The following is a 16,058-nucleotide window of genomic DNA, read 5'->3' on the forward strand; positions in this document are numbered from 1 at the left end:
TGTACAAGTGATAAGAAATCACATTGATAACAACGATAAGCAACCAGAAATACACTCGTATCATATTTATATACGCGTATACTTATACGTAAGAGGCTGGGCCTCCATTGTACACCCACTTCGCGTTCAACCAACCAACCAGCCTCCTTCTTCGCTTCGTCGTTTGCCTGCCCTTTGACCTACTTAGTCGCAACGCGAAGCTGCTTATTGTTGAATGGCAAAGAGTATTAAGGATACATATGTATCTACGAGTATAAGAATCTTTTCCCTAATTTGTAATTTTTATTACTTTTTTGTAGTCGCAGAACCTTAAGACATTGTTTCAAGTATTTATGGGGTTGCTGGAAACCATTCTGTCCCTTAAACTGAATATGCCTAAGCAGAATCTATAAGACTTAAGGATTCTAAGCACCCAGAGTCGCCTTAGAAGTCTTTTAGGCTCCCGTGACAAGCAAGATGATATCTCTGATGATTGCTTTCAAAGAATCGCATTGATTGTTTAAGCTTTTTTCTAAATTCAAATGCAAAATAACTTTGATTTCAATAAGCAATATCTAATCAACTTTACGCATGTTCTCTTCCATTCTAAGAGTTCCTTGGAATACGACAAGCCTCCTCCCAGATGTTCCATAAATAACACAAAGCAAATAAAACTAAACTAAATATGATACCCACACCCACCGCCGAGACTGAAACCCACCCCCAAAAAGCAAAAAGGAATCTCTGGCATAGAGACATAGAGACCGCAGAACAAAGTGTTTAATTAAGAGGTTTTATAATGACTTAAATGGGTCAAATGTTGGGGGAAACTGTTCACACACACACACACACACAAGTACGAGGACGAGTACGAGTGCGAGTATTCGTGAGCATAATTTTCCTAATGGATGCATGAACTGGACCATGATAAAGGATAAGGATGACCAGTAGAATGGTAACGGGTAGGGGGCAGGGGCAGGGGCAGGCAGGCAGTCAACTTGTTGATATGGCAGCGCCCAAAACCGTATCCTTACATCATTGGGAGGGTATCATTGTGCGTCTCCATTGAATAACAGAAGTAATTAAAGACGAAACGCTGAAGGAAGAGTAGGTATTCGTATTCCGCCAAGGACTATGGTGACCCCGATCCAGCATATGTACGGATAAATGTGTGTACCCATGGATGTGAATAGTGAATATGTAAGCACCTTTTTATGAGATACACGTGTAATGTATGCGTACAATATGGTAATGGACCATTACCATTTGTCACCCACTTACACACCCCCTCTCCCGTATCCCTCTCTCCCTCGCTATCTCTCTATCTCTGTCTCCTGCCACATAATAGGATACATCCAAGGACGTGGGAGAGAGTCCGTCCTAACAACCACCAAACAAAGCCCGACGGCAAACAAACCAAAGGAGCAACCGAATAGCCGACGGACAACGATGGAACAATAGGAACCGTCGGTAGAGTCCTGCAGCAGGATGGGTAGCACACAACAGTGCGAGACGCTTCGCTCCCTAGGCTGCTCCCATCCAACCAGGAGGCTCGTCAAGGACCCGCAGCCAGTCGGCAATTAAACGGGCAACTAGCTGAGGACCAACCTATTGCAGGCGAGGACCTCTTGCGCAGACTCCTGGCTGCAGACCCGGCCACACCCACTTGGAGCGGGAGCGGGGACATTAACCAAGGCGTTAAACTGTACCACAGGTGGAACGGCTCACGAATGCACGGCCACAAAAGTGTGTCACAAGAAAAGGACCCGGGCATTCCGGTGCGTGTTACCGTTACCTGCCTGTAGGCGAGTCCTTCCACAAGTGCCATCCCGCTCTGGTGCGAGCGAGCCAGCCTGTGTTTGAACGGTACTGTGGGGGAGGGGGGGGCTGGGTTGGGTGAAGAGTCAAGCAATCGAACCGAAGGCTGCGAAAAGTTTGTCGTAAGAAATCGACGTTCACGAAGGACATCATCCGACGAGACAAAGTTTGTTCGCGAAGAGAGCAAGTTCCGTGTGTGTGTGTCTGCGGGTGTGTGAGAGAGAGAGAACGTTTTGTGGAATGTAAGTACAGCCTGAAGTAGAATCCAACAAGTGGCCAAGGAAGAGAGTATTTTGGATGGTATTGTTTGTGGCGGCAGGAGTGCGAGTTGATTGCAAGATCAGTGGGGAGAGGAAGGTCCTTTGCATAGAAATTAGAACGTTGATTTTTCTGATTTAAGTATAGATTCTAGAGAGTTTAAATTCTAGATGTCACGCTGCAACGTTTCAGCCCGTTTCAACTTTTGTGTATCGTTTTTCATAGCGTATCTAATTTCTGAGCTGCGGCTAAGAATTCTCCCACAAACCAGAAACTTTTTACCTGCCAAAACGATATCTAAAAAGTTTTCTCTTTTATCCCCACTCCCCACTCCGTTACCCTTTTATCTCGTCTGTTCTTTCGGTCCCCCACCCCTTTTCCCAACACAATTCTCAAACTTTTTTACTATAAGAATTTGTGAACGACGCAATAGGCCGACGCTGACGTCGCTGTTGGCGTACCACGTTTTCGCGTACGCTACTGCCTGAGTATTAGTGAATGGTTGTATTTGGTTTGTTGTGTGCTGATGGAGGGGGAGTGTGGTGTGTCAGCAAAGAGAGAGCATGTGTATGTGAGTGTGCTGCGTGCCACTTCATAGCCCACATTAGGTAAGGTTAGGTTTTTAATTCTGTTTCTGCTTTCTGTATTTCTACCTTTGGCTTGACGCAAATTTGTTCTTGTTTCGGTTTGGGGGCTTTTGGAATTTTCGTCTCCCTGTACACCTCCGACAATCTTCGTTTTGTTTACATAAACCGCGCTCTCTTAATACCCTTCCTTGGAGCTTGGAACACAGCGAAAATGTTAGCAATGCAGATGCAGAAAATGAATATCTGAATCAAAATTTAGACACCAGTCGATCATCCATTCCGATCATTGATTTTGTATGCTATTTTGCCACTTTTCTTTTGGTATTTGTTTCCGCTTTTTCATCGTGTTTGCTCTGCTTTCGCCGTCTCTGCCGCCGGCGCAACTGGTTTGCGGCGCTTTGAAATATTTTCGCGTACCATGTGGTTTTCCTCAATTATTTCTCAGGGCATTGCTACACTGACAGAGATTTTTTCCAAAATTCCCATTGAAAAATGTGATACATATCGGAGTGAATATTTGATCGAATCGGTGAACGGTGAACAAGAGGAGCGGAACCTGTCTATTGTCACCATCTTTTCGCTCAGTGTATGGCTCTCGTATACACTCGTACTAGTTGCTTGCTCTCTTTTATGGTATATTTTTACGCTTTGCTCTTTCCGTTTTGCTTTGCCGTTTCTCTTTCGCGTTTTTGCCTATTTATTGCGCTCTGCGCTTTGTCTATGTGCTTCGTCTGAACTTGAGAGGCGAGAACCGACCACGTGGTCGGCTCTATGGCGCGCTATGTGGATGCTAAGCGGTGTGGTGTGGGCGCTGTTCGTCGTGTGGTGTGTGGATCGCGCTCTTGTATCTTGTGAATATCTTGGGATCGTTTCGACTTCAGGAAACGCTTCATCAAATTTACATATGCGCCACTCTCGCTGGCCCAACATATTTGCATATTAAACGGGCCCGATCCGAAACGAACCGCTCAGAACCCGCCCCTAACCTAACCGATCGACAGTCGTCACTCGACAGTCCAGTCACTTTCCAACAACACTGTTTCCCCCCGTCACTGGAGCGGCCAATCTAAGTCGCACTTCTATCAGGAATATTCTCCGTTCCAATCTCTGGAGGAGATTGAGGGCCGTGGGCCGTGGGCAGGTACAACACCATCTGTGCATCCGTGTGTATCTGTGTGTGTTGCGTCAGTTCTGTGTGTTTGGGTCGAATCGTGCGCTTTTGCGGCTGCATCAATTACGTCGTTAAATTAATCAGTTTGCCTTAATCTCAATAAATTAGAGATAACGCTTACCCGATATTTTTTTCTTCTTTTTTTTTTTTGCATTTTAAATGCCACACGCTACCGGTACAGTTATTGGAAATAGCCTCCAATGCAAGAGTACTACTATGATGTGAGTGCCGTTCCGCGCCCCAAAGCCATTCCATCCCATGTGTTGAGATCTGTGTATATGTGTGCGTGTGTGTGCCATAGACAGGGGCGTATCCCAAGGGGGGATCGATCTAGCTTTGATTGGAGTTCCAGGGTTCATCTTTATACGCTACACTGGGAAACAGAAAGAGAGAACGAGATATACATGACTAATATTCATACTGGCTATATATGGCTATATATGTGATACTAAAATATGATATGCATAATAATAATAATAATAGTGGGGAGTAATCCATGAAAGCCTTCAATCACCTTTCCATGCTTTCCTTCCCTTCTATTCTATGTTTTACATCTGTCTATGATTGATTCATATTCCCGTTCGCCTTCTTTTTGTAAGCCCCCATAAAGAGACTTCCTGACTACGCCTTTGGTCTGAGGCATTCCATGTGGAGCCACATCAGGGGGGCTCGCTTTTGACAAATATATAAATATACACCCATACACTTACATACATATGTACATCTGTATATAAATCCAAACATACATATGTACATATATTTACGTACATATGTATATACATATGAATTTTTTTATTTTTTTTAATATTCCTGATTGGAGCTCATCAACATTCGACATCATCTGGCCTGCAACGTCACAAAAACTTGTGTTCCTTCCACAAAGCAATAGCACTGAAAAATACCGTTTCAGATACAGTTGATCAAGTGGATTATGGCGAATTATTCTCACTATAATCCATGAAAATTATTGGAATGTTAAGAAGAGAAAAAAAATGAAAGTGAATATAGTAAAATTCCAAAGATTTTAGTTTACTTTTACTTTATGGGGATTTCATTGGAGGTCGATTTGATGAACTCTTAGGATGTTTAAGATCTAAATGCCAAGCAAAATTTAATAGCTTTCATACAATTACCTTTTAAGCAGCTCTTCACCTAAAAATATTTCACTGTTCATCGCTTAACCGACCCGCCCATTTCGCTATCAGTTATCTACCAAATAAAAGTGTGTTCTCAATTCAAAAACCGCACACAATGCTCTCTATAAATTGTTGAGCTAACAAATTGTTACTAACAATATTCAAATTTCCATAAAAGATACACAACACACACTTACAGTCGGAACCTATAAACAAACATCGGGTGGGTCGTGGCGGGGCGAGGCGAAGAGGGCCAACTGGAGCCACAAACATCAGACCACCAGCAATACTTAGCACCAGCAAGACCCCGAAACCCCACCCCCCATATGCCGCATACCAACACACTGTCGAGTCGAGACATTAAAACAGAAATTATAATTTTTTGAAGGCCAATCTACTCTGTTGTGCTGTGCTTCGGTTCCACTCGTTTCGGATCGTATCGGTTCGGGGGCCCCAACATCTTTCTAATGTCAATTGTTACAATACTACGTCGTCGATTGCTCTTTTTTTTCTTTTTTATTTTTTTTGCTAGCGGCTTAAAAGCTTCGCGCAGGCGCAATAAGAGAAAGAAATGCTATTATGGCTGTGTCTGAGAGAGTACGTCACTGGAGGAGTTGGCTGTTGACTGTTGGCGTCACGTCACTCTTTCGACTGAAAGCTCCATTGGCTTGGCGATGTTTGGCGCCCAATTTGAAACCTGAGCTAATGCCTAGCGTGTCCAGTTTGTCAATTTTGGCAGTGATTACGAGACGCAGACTGCGACGGGGATGGAGAGCGAGCCAGCGAGTGGAGTGTTCCGCCAACGGGCGTCGACAGTCTGCAATTCGCCACGCGCCAACGCAAAAATAAAAACGCTTTAAGCACCCGTACAATATTTATGTACCCAATATTTTTAGAGTCCAGGAGTATATTAAATTGGTTTATGTATCAGTCAGAAGGTAGAGTATCCGATCCCATAAGGATAGTCCCCATAGAAATTTAAGAAACGCGATAACGGAAAAAGAAAATAGTATAGATTGATCATATCTACTAGATTGTAGAAATAAGTTCCGATCGGACCAATATTATAGGTTAAGGCTCTTTGAACAACTGGCTTTCGACCAGTATTATTGCTGGAGGAACGTACGCCCTTTTCCCCTCATTAAAGGGGTATCCCAAGCGTCAGTGCCCAAAAGACAAGCATCTCTTTAATGTTTCTGGCAGCAATTATGGTCAAGTACTGGAGGGGCTTTGGTGGGGGGACCAGGGTGTTGATGTCTAAGAGACGTTTGTGTAATCTGAATGGAATTTCTTGTGTTTGGTGCGATACGAGTGGGCGGGTTTTTCATTGAGACACTGTTCGATTGGTTCTAATAAGCTTCGACAGGCATTCACTTCGAATATCGATGGTATCTTGAGCTTTTTTTTCTTTCTAACCCAACTTATGTACATATACTATTGTTATGTGCTGTGGGTTGCCCAATGAAACTTACCTATACCAAGGTGGTACTTACTTAAGCTTATCCTTTATAAACTGGCAAAAGATAACTACACTCGTATCTGATTTTATCTTTATTCCTGGGGTTTTTAAAAACTTTCAGACGGTATGAGTTTAAAAAGTTCCAAAGTTCCATATAATGTTTGTTGAAATATATATAATTTTAGGGTTGTGTTTCCTGTATACCCCAAAAATTTCCCATAATTTTCTACAAATTCTTCGCATATTTATTTCGAATTTCGCATTGGATGCCAGTCCAGTTTTTAATCGTCTCTAATCCACCTGAAGCACGTCTGGCGACTCATCTCGGGACTGGGCAGCGCGGTTAAGTTTTAGACGATCCATAAAGTGGTGGATCGGCCACAGCCGTCTAGACTTCATTAGCCGTGTAATGTTGCAGAATTTATGTGGCAGGCACATTAAAAAAAAAAAACACCGATAAACACTCACACATGGGGCAAAAAGAGCAAGTGTCTGGGGCCCCGGGACTAGGCGAATATGCTTAAACTGGTACTCTGTATATATGTAGATATGGAGAGGGGCGGTGAGGAGATGGATGTAGAAAAAAGCTATGGTAATAAAATACTTGTTCCCAAAAAAAGCTTGAAGGCACGCACACACACTTTGACACAGATTAATTCTCATAGTGGAGTCTTGGGTATTACATATATTTTTTTTTATCGAATTTTAAACCAGAATATGTAAGGACGGTGTTGTTGATATTATTGAAATCTATGAAATATCTTTGAAATATTAATTACGTATCATTACGTAGATGTATGTATGTATGTATGTATGAACATTTATTCCCCTCTTATATAGACAACTGCACAAATGTGCAGCGCTGGCATTATCAGTGGAATGCAATTTCGGGAAATTTTCCATCACGAGACAATCAACGGAATGTGCAAGAGAGTGAGAGAGAGAGTGAGTGTCCAAGAGTGAGAGGAAGAGAATGACTGCAAGAGAGCACTAGAGATAGTGTTCTCGAGAGAGAGAGAGAGAGAGAGAAGAAGAAGAGAAGTTGTGAGATAACAGCTGCCTAACGTATTCTTATCAGCAATGCCAAACGCAAAACCACCCAACGAAGCAACCCACCCAATCACTGACCCATCCACAATCCACAGACACCCCACAGCGCCGCCTCATTTCACACCTTCTATCCACTAACCCCCCCCGCCCGACGCTCGGAAAGACCACACTCTCTGATCACCTTTCGTTGAAGAATGTGTAAAAGGCATCAAATTTAAATTCCAAATGTATAAAATAGGTAAACTATGTCTTTTATTTCTTGATATCTACTATAAATACATACATATATGCTCATGTATTTATGTTAGCATGTGTGTGTGTTAGTTTGTATAAAAAAAAAAGTAAAGAGTGAGCGGCAAAAAATAAAATAAAAGGCGGTTTTTTGTGTTGTGTGTGAGTGGAACGTAAGTGGGGAGCACCATGTGGAACTTGAATGGCCAGCAACGGAGAGCAAAGCTTGTTTGCGCTCTCTCGCTCTTTTCCGATTGTTGCTTTGCTTCGTATTACGAACGACGTAATACAAGCACACACACATACGCGCACACACACACACCAGAGCGACCGCCTTTTTTGCGCCACGAAACGAATGAACGATTGAACGACTGAAATGAAACGACGAATCAGTGTTCACAGTCGGCATCCAACTTTCCAACTAGAAGCAGCAGCGTTAACGAAGTAGTCTTGCGCGGTTAAAAGCCACGAGGTCGTTCATCTAAACACTACTTAACCCAAACTTAACTTGCCACCGTCCCGTCCCCCACAAAAACCACGATCGATCACGCGTTTTGAAAAAAAAAAAATAAATATAGAAACAAGTGAAAGAAATGTGTGCAATCAAAAACATGTGAAAGAAAGAAAAAGTGTCCCCACCAAAAAAAAAAAAAAAAAAAAACAAAATTCGAAAAAACTAAAGCGTAAAAAGAACGCGTTCCGTAAAGCGTAGCGTAAAGCGAAATAAAAGCAAAAGAGAAAAGATAGAGAGGAGATATATATATCCGAGAGCGTATATACAACATATACGTAGCACGATGCTTGGATGATCTTCGTCTCGAAGAAGTCACGTTGTTGTATTTTCTTGTATGAACGTATGGCGGGCGGGTATATTGCGATTTTTATATTTTTTGGCTTTTTGGGGAACAAATTTTGAAAATTTCAACACGCACACCGCTTAGGCGGTGTTGGGGGCTGTGTGTGTATGTGTGTGTGCGCAAATTAGAGTAAACCTGAAACGTGTTTATATTAAAAATTTGTTGTATTCTCTCCCACCCATTTGAACTTTAAACAACATTTTCGGTTTTCATTGAATTCTCATACGAATTCCAATTAAACGGTTGTATGTGTGCGTGTGTGTGTGTGTGCGTCCAATTGGCATGAATTGATGACGTGACGTGATCGTGATCCACACAGAGAGTAGAGTGCTTCTCTTTTAGACACTCTCTTATCGTTTCGCGCGTGTGTGTGTGCTTTTCTCTTTGTTGTGCTTTTTGATTGTGTTATTGCTGCTCTCTTGTGTTGTTTTCATTTAATTCTCTAGAATTTCACTATAATTTTTCAAATATTTTTGTAAATACAGCTTAAGCAAAAACCGCCGCCCAACAAAATAAACAAAAACCCCAAAACCGAGCAAAAAGTTATGCTTATTCAAAACCTGTAGAGATCTGATAATAACATATATATAAAACGTAAAGAAAGCACAAGTTTTGCTCAAAACAAAAACAACATTATCAACTATAACGAGAAATATCCCATAAAAACCCCCCATTAAAAGTGCAAAAAAACAAATTAAAACAGTGCCAATTAACAACAACATACAACACAAACATAAATAAATCAACATCGTTGGCAGTTATAACATCTAATATCTACAAAGTATACCGCAGTCAACAAGGAGCAACAGTTTGCTGAATAATTTCCATAACCATTTGGCACTTTTTTGGCGGGTAAATAACTAAAACTATAACTAGAACTATACCTGCTAAAAGAATATAATAGTTTCTATCAATAAGAATGATTAAACACATATGTATGTAGATCAGAGATCCGAAACTAAAAGAAAAGTATTTTTAAATTTTAATAAGTGGCCTTACAATCTATCAAATCAAATTGATATTAATTAAAGGTTTTTCAAACGTTTTCGTGTCGATAGATTCTTATAACTTTATGGTATTTGTTTGTTCAGCCATCGTTGAGGGGCAATCCCTTGAGAGCTACCCAAACAATATTTATAGTTATTTAGGAATCCATTGGGAATAATTTTGCCAAAATTCCATAGCTTTTACGAACCCCGGAAAGGTATAATTGCAGTGTAATTTTTAGATGCCTCCATATTTTGTAAAGCCTTTCGCTTTTTCAAGATCAATAAGAAAGTGAGTTTCATTCGAATGATGAAAAGAAAAGTCACGTTCGATTGATATTCTGTGGCAAGCGTGCGGTGTTTTATTAGTTTGGTTTTTGTGTTGCTTTTATTCGACTGTTGAGATTGTTGAGAGAGAGGGGAACCTGGGGGGATTGGTGGGGAGATCTTAATTAGAGCATTGCTGATAATAGCTCTAAAAATAGAACATTCAGCGCCACACACCATCCACTGATAGCACACTGAAACCCCTTGGAGCTCCCGAGCCCCGAGTGTCGTGTGTCGCTTGTACATAATAGTTTGCTCTTGTTGTTTGTATTCCCCCGATTTCCTACCGATTTTCGATTCGATTCGTTTGCTACGAGTACGAGTAAGTACTCGCATGTTTCTGTATTTTAAAAAAATATTATTGACATTGAAATGTGATAAGGTTTAATTTTAATAAATGGGTTGAATTCGCCACTCGGTTTGGCTGTCAAAAAGAGTTCTTTATGACAAGGTTTTTTTTTATCTATCGCCGCGGTAAGAGGTGCCAAGGTGCTACCAAGAAGCTGATGGCCCACAGTGGGTCTGTGTGGGTGTTATCATATCTGGAGTGTTTGCAGGCCACAACGGTGGAACGTGCCGCACCGATAAAGTTTAGAAAATGTGCTAAAGTTTGTTGAAAAATTTTTTAATTGGGAGTTGGGAGAAAGTAGTGGATGGAAGAAATGGGTGAGAATAGATGATGGAAAGATTGAAGAAGAAGGAGGAAGAATTAAGAGTTAAAATTTGAAAGATACATTTTTGGTTGTAATTCTGTTAAAAAAAGATTCCAGCTTCTTTATCAACCTTCGATTGAGAGAATGGGAATGTCCACAAATATTTATCAATGAAATGATTCAAAGAATCGATGAGACTTAAGAGTGCAATAAAAACAAACACCAAATCGATCCAAATACTAACTACAAGTACCAGGATGCGAAGATTGCACCTCAAAAGCATCCTCAATTAAGATGATTAACTGGAAAGGAGGATGATCACATCACAAGTTTTCTATCCATCCAGCCATCCATCCATCAAGCCCATCAATTCGTCAATCGACTGATGGGTTTCGGAATCGTTTGCTCTTTTAATTATTTAAATGAATTCTACAAACATTGCACGCGCTCTTTTGCCTACTTCCTACATTTGCATTCGCTGCTGCTGCTGCCGCTGCATTCCTCCTTCGGTGACTGTGAACTATTGCACATTGCCTTTGTGTCGCCGCATACTCTAGTGCTCCCCGCTATCCGCTCCCCGCTCTCCACTCTCCCTTGAACTGCTCTCTTTCCTAGCGCGTGTTTCTCTCCCAAGCCTCCACGTGTGTGTGTTCGGTGAGAGAAGGGAGAGAGAGAGGCAAAGAAAGGGGCCAGAGACTCTGGGCTGTTAGCTAACTGCACTTTCAATAAGCTTTTATTTGAATAAGCTTCCGCGATAATTGACTTAATAAATTATTAAATATTAACAGCGTAGAAAAAACCAGAATGCAGTGGGAATGCAGGCGGCACAGGCACTTGTCGCTGGAGAGGAGAGTGCTGCCTGCTGGAATGAAAAGTAATGAGAAAATTATGGAAAGCATTTCACTCCTTCCCTTCTACACGTGTATTCCCTCCTTTCCACTTCGCAGAATGCACAAAACAATGAAATCGTAGCAAAAAGCACAAGTAAATTCTACTTTCTACACAGATACAGATGGAAAGTGTCGCCTGAAGAGATTTGTTGTCCAAGGTTTAGGTTTTGGCAATGTCAAGGAGGGGGTTAAAGCCGTAAAGCTTCGCACAGAGATAGCAGCAAACGAGTGAGAGGGAGGGACGAACATTTAAGATAAGCGCAAACCACAAAAAGAGACAGAGAGGGAGAGCAGAGCAGCATACCATAGCAACAGTTACAATGTGCATACAAATATGATGTGCATTATTCCTATTCCTATTTATCTTTGCTTTTATCTCCCGCGTTCTGTCTCTCTCTCTCTCCTGCTTTCGATAAGAAACGCACTGCGAATGGAGTACAGGAAGAAAGAGTGAAAAGGATTGCAACAGAAATCCATTGAAAATCCAGTGGAATAAACAATCTGTTCAAGAACCAATATTCTTAAAATATTCTTAATATATCTTCAATATTATTTTGTCGAAAAGAATGTAAGAGTGCATTCCAATTTCAAGCAAGTTCTTTATCAGTAGGTTAGCTTTTACTTGGAATATAATTAAAATACTTCAAAACCAAAGGTCGTTCCGGCTTTAGGGAGGGTGACAAACCGCATATATACATACACACACACACACTCACACGGATGCAACATACATGCACAGACTAGTAGAGTATAGCGGACAAGTGACTTCGATGTGGCCTCGTCATCGTCATCATCATCATCATTATCATCATCATAATGTTAATCATTATGATCCCCCTACATTGTAGGGTCGCGAGGTGCTTGGGTTTGGGCTTTGGGCTTTGGCTTGGGCTGGGGATTGATGTCGTCGTCGTCAGCTCATTAGGCAGAGGGCCAGACCAGACCAGATCAGTGCAGACCATACCAGTTGTTACTGTGTATTGTATCTTCGATGCCGATGCTGTCCCGTCCGATTGACCAGCTGTCAGTCTTGCTCTTTTTTTTTCTCTGTTTTAGGTTTCTTTTTTTTTACTTTATTTTCTTCTTTTTTTTTTTTAGTTTTTGGCTGGGGAGACCTTCTCTCGAGAGTTGACTTACTTTGCTACATAATCCTGTTTGACGAGTTACGGCTGCTGCTGCTGCTGCTGGGGAGTAGATCTCTTTTACTTCCACATTGCTGAACCCGGTCTTATGTGCGGGGAGGTGAGGAGGGGCAAGAGGCAGGGTCCGCGGGGGACAGGCATACGAGTAAGAGTTTCCATGCATACGAAAATAATCACATGGTTTTGAGGGGCAGAGCTTCGCATCTGGCAGATAGTTTTGTGATCCCGGTTCGTGATCTTTCGGTTTCCCCTTAAAATGATAAGCAGAGAGTGACAGCGGCAGCAGCAGTGGCGGCGCTGTCCATGGGTGGGTCAGGTCAATCAAGGCCCTCAGGGTTTGACATTGTGGCGGGGTCACCAGTGTGGCCCTTAAGTTTTGATTCGTTCCTTGATCGTATGACATTAACTATACAGGAAAGGATATAAGTTGTTAGTCTTTGGATAAACCTCAAGCTTTGGATCAGGCTTCAGTCCTACCATTGTCGGGGTCACCATTTGATGGAGGCATTATATTTTTTATATAGTTTACCTGTTTTTATGGTAAATGATAATTTTCACCTTTTGGGAGAGACCTTTCGTTTGTTTTTTATTATTATTTTATTTTATGTTTAACCCGTTAAAATGTGTCTGTGGATTAGTCTAGATTTAGGCTGACTTGTTTAATTTGATTTCTATTTACAACTAGAAATAATAGTTTGACCCACTTTTTATTGATTATGCTTATAATGACCTCCACCAATTATTACACCCCTAATGTGTAGTCTACGCCCCTGATTCCTATGACTTGATGGCTTATCATTTGATCTCCGGAGAGGGCAATTCTCGGGTCTCCGGAGCAGATGTTCTCAAAGTCAAGAGATTTTTTTTTGGTAGAACTGTAGGCGCTGATAGCGGAACATTTCTGTACCCCCGAGAAGTGGATTTAACCAATACATATAGAATATGCATATGTGGAATCAAACGAAACAAACGAGAAAAGTTCGTGGGAGCAGCAGAAGAGATGAGAGCAAAAAGAGAGAACTATTAAAGGAATTACGTAACAAGTGTTCAGTTTATTTTTGTTTTGTTCTCTGTTGCTCTGTTGTTTTTCTTTTCTTTCGCTTCGAATCGTTTCGTTTTATATTCTTTTCTTCTTCTTCTTCTCGTTTTCGTTTTCTTTTATACTTTTTGTACTCATTCTCATTCTCATTCGGATTCTGTTTTTATTTTCATTATATCTTTTTTTTTATTGCCATCTTTATTTGGTTTGCTTTTGTGGGCTTTTCTTTTTTTTATTATTATTTAAGATCTGTTTTTACCTTTCGTTCTCTATTTTTCTCTTATATACTGCTACCTATACACAGATAGATACGTGAATGTACATTGGTTGTAGAAATTTTCAACTTGTTGCGTGCCCCATTTACCAAAACAATTGCCACACCTCCCTAGATATGTGAAAACCCAAAGAGACAGCCCGAGTCATTTCCCTAATGGGGCGCTTGTCAAATGATATTATGCTACGTTTTGCTGCCCGTGACATTGAAATACTTTGCCCCCAAAATACTCGCACATTTCCTCACAATATTTTCTGTACAAATTTCACCATAGAAATTTAGAATATTTTGTAATATACGCGAGGAAAATACATATTACGTATGGACTATTTTCAAGGCTAATTTCTCCAACGTACACCCACGTGGGGGGTATGGAAAACAAACACTTAGTCTGAATCATCTGATTCTGAATATCTCTTAAAGATTACATATAGCATATGGGTTTTATGGAGTAGGTTATGTCTGTCTGCCCAGCGGTTGTTTACAAGCTTATGTATTTGCAACCATTAACATAATCTCGCACATGCTCATTCGAGATGTATTTGCTATTGATCTTCTTATGATCGCATCGGGGGAAAACACCTACGCAAATATGCGTCAGCCGAATCTTGCGTCTTTAATCTAATGCAATAAATGATGTATTGAAAACCCCATTTCTTAATTTTAATCTTTCTTTCTCACTCTCTTCAATGGATTTTAAGCCGTGTGACGCATCTACTCACATCAGGCCATAGGCCACAGGCCAAAAGCAAATCAAATCCACTACCCAATCCACTATTTTCCATCTGAGAGGAAAGAAACCTTATTTTTGCTTACAATTTGTTTTGATGTTATTGTTATTCGGTCTTGAGTTGTTTCAAATAATGACGTTCTACAATATTATCAACTCCTATTGCATGGTATTCAATATATTAGCATTCCCATTTGTTGAACGTCTTTGCGACGCAATTTGGCACTTGGCCGAATATACAATTGAATCGTAGATTATATTTAACAGCCAGGCAAAAATGCAAACAGAAAATGCTCATCTTAATATACTTGAATTAGTTGGCAGCAATTAGAATTTTACACTCCCCCAAATGGTTTATTTTTAGATGGAGAAAACGCACTCTACGACGTATTTGATACCGAGTAAAGCGAGGGTATTTTTGTGTGTTTTTTGTGCCCACCTCGTTTAACGGATACTTGGAATAGAACAAAAATTCTTAGCAGTTATGGCAGGTATCAACATGACAAAGATCATGAAACAACTAGTGGTTGTGGATGTAAATAAAATATTCAAATCCATTTATGCGGGAAGCATGAAGAGCTTGTTGGGGGCCTAAATGCTATACCATGAAAAAAACCTAAAAGATAAAGAGAAAGAGGTAAGCTGTGGTCACGATCCCCCGAAGGTGCTACCCGAAGGTTTTTGTGAACCGAAAGCTCGAAAAGTTGATTCGTTTTTCGTGCTCTCTCTCTGTCTGGAACATTGGGTAGAGAGTATATGCCATTCGATCATAGTTTCTAATGTTCTAAGATGTGTTTTTTTGTGCTTTCTCTCTCTCTGTGTCTCTTTTTTGACAGCCTCTCATTATATTTCTGCTTTGATTTTTGTGACTTTTACTCGCGTAGTGTTTTAATTGTAGTTTGTAGTGTTGTAGTATTGGCTTAGGTCAGGTTGTCGGAATGTTTCCTTATTTTTCTGTTTCCAATTCGATTTGCTACTTAGTTTTTTTTTTTTGGGGGCAGAATTATTTGCGGCCATAAACCTTTCGCCAGAAAGATATTATATAATGACAAAAACAACGACAGCGACGGTGCGACCTTATCTAAATAATTGCGTTATTTAAATACGCGCACAAACCCATATTCATATGTACATATGTATGTATATGTATATGTAGATAATACATGCAGAAACGGACATATATAATTCTGAGTGTTTTATGTGTTTTTTGCCAAAGTCTAAAGTTTGCGGCATGCGGCATCAGGCCACTGCCAGAGATGATTTCCCAGAACAAAAATAGTTCGTTGATGCGACGCGATGTTCAGGTAGGCCGCCCCGCCACAAATGTTTTTTAGGTACAAAAAAAAATCCCGAATGAATGAACTTCCGTGTTCTCAAGGCAAAATGCTTTGGCCCCGCCATCCGCCGTCCGCCTCCTCTCTTTCTATCACTCTCTAGTCGTACCTACTTCTACATGTACCTCTCCCTTCCC

General features: G+C 40.9%; 1 protein-coding gene across 3 annotated transcripts in view; it reads left to right on the forward strand.

The window, feature by feature from the left end:
* The first annotated feature begins 8,055 nt into the window (after positions 1–8,055).
* LOC111067374 (forkhead box protein O) overlaps positions 8,056–16,058 on the forward strand; it is a 34,778-nt gene continuing 26,775 nt past the window's right edge. The window contains exons 1-2 of one of the 3 annotated variants that reach the window (XM_022356447.2): positions 8,056–8,161; positions 9,032–9,398. The gene's annotated coding sequence lies outside the window, so the exon portion shown is untranslated. Of the gene's footprint in view, positions 8,162–8,356; positions 8,544–9,031; positions 9,399–16,058 lie in introns of those variants that run through there. The other 2 variants (XM_022356431.2, XM_022356439.2) reach the window with 2 other exon arrangements.

The sequence above is a fragment of the Drosophila obscura genome, unplaced genomic scaffold (genome assembly GCF_018151105.1).
Source record: "Drosophila obscura isolate BZ-5 IFL unplaced genomic scaffold, ASM1815110v1 contig_150, whole genome shotgun sequence".
In the NCBI taxonomy this organism is placed as follows: Eukaryota; Metazoa; Arthropoda; class Insecta; order Diptera; family Drosophilidae; genus Drosophila; species Drosophila obscura.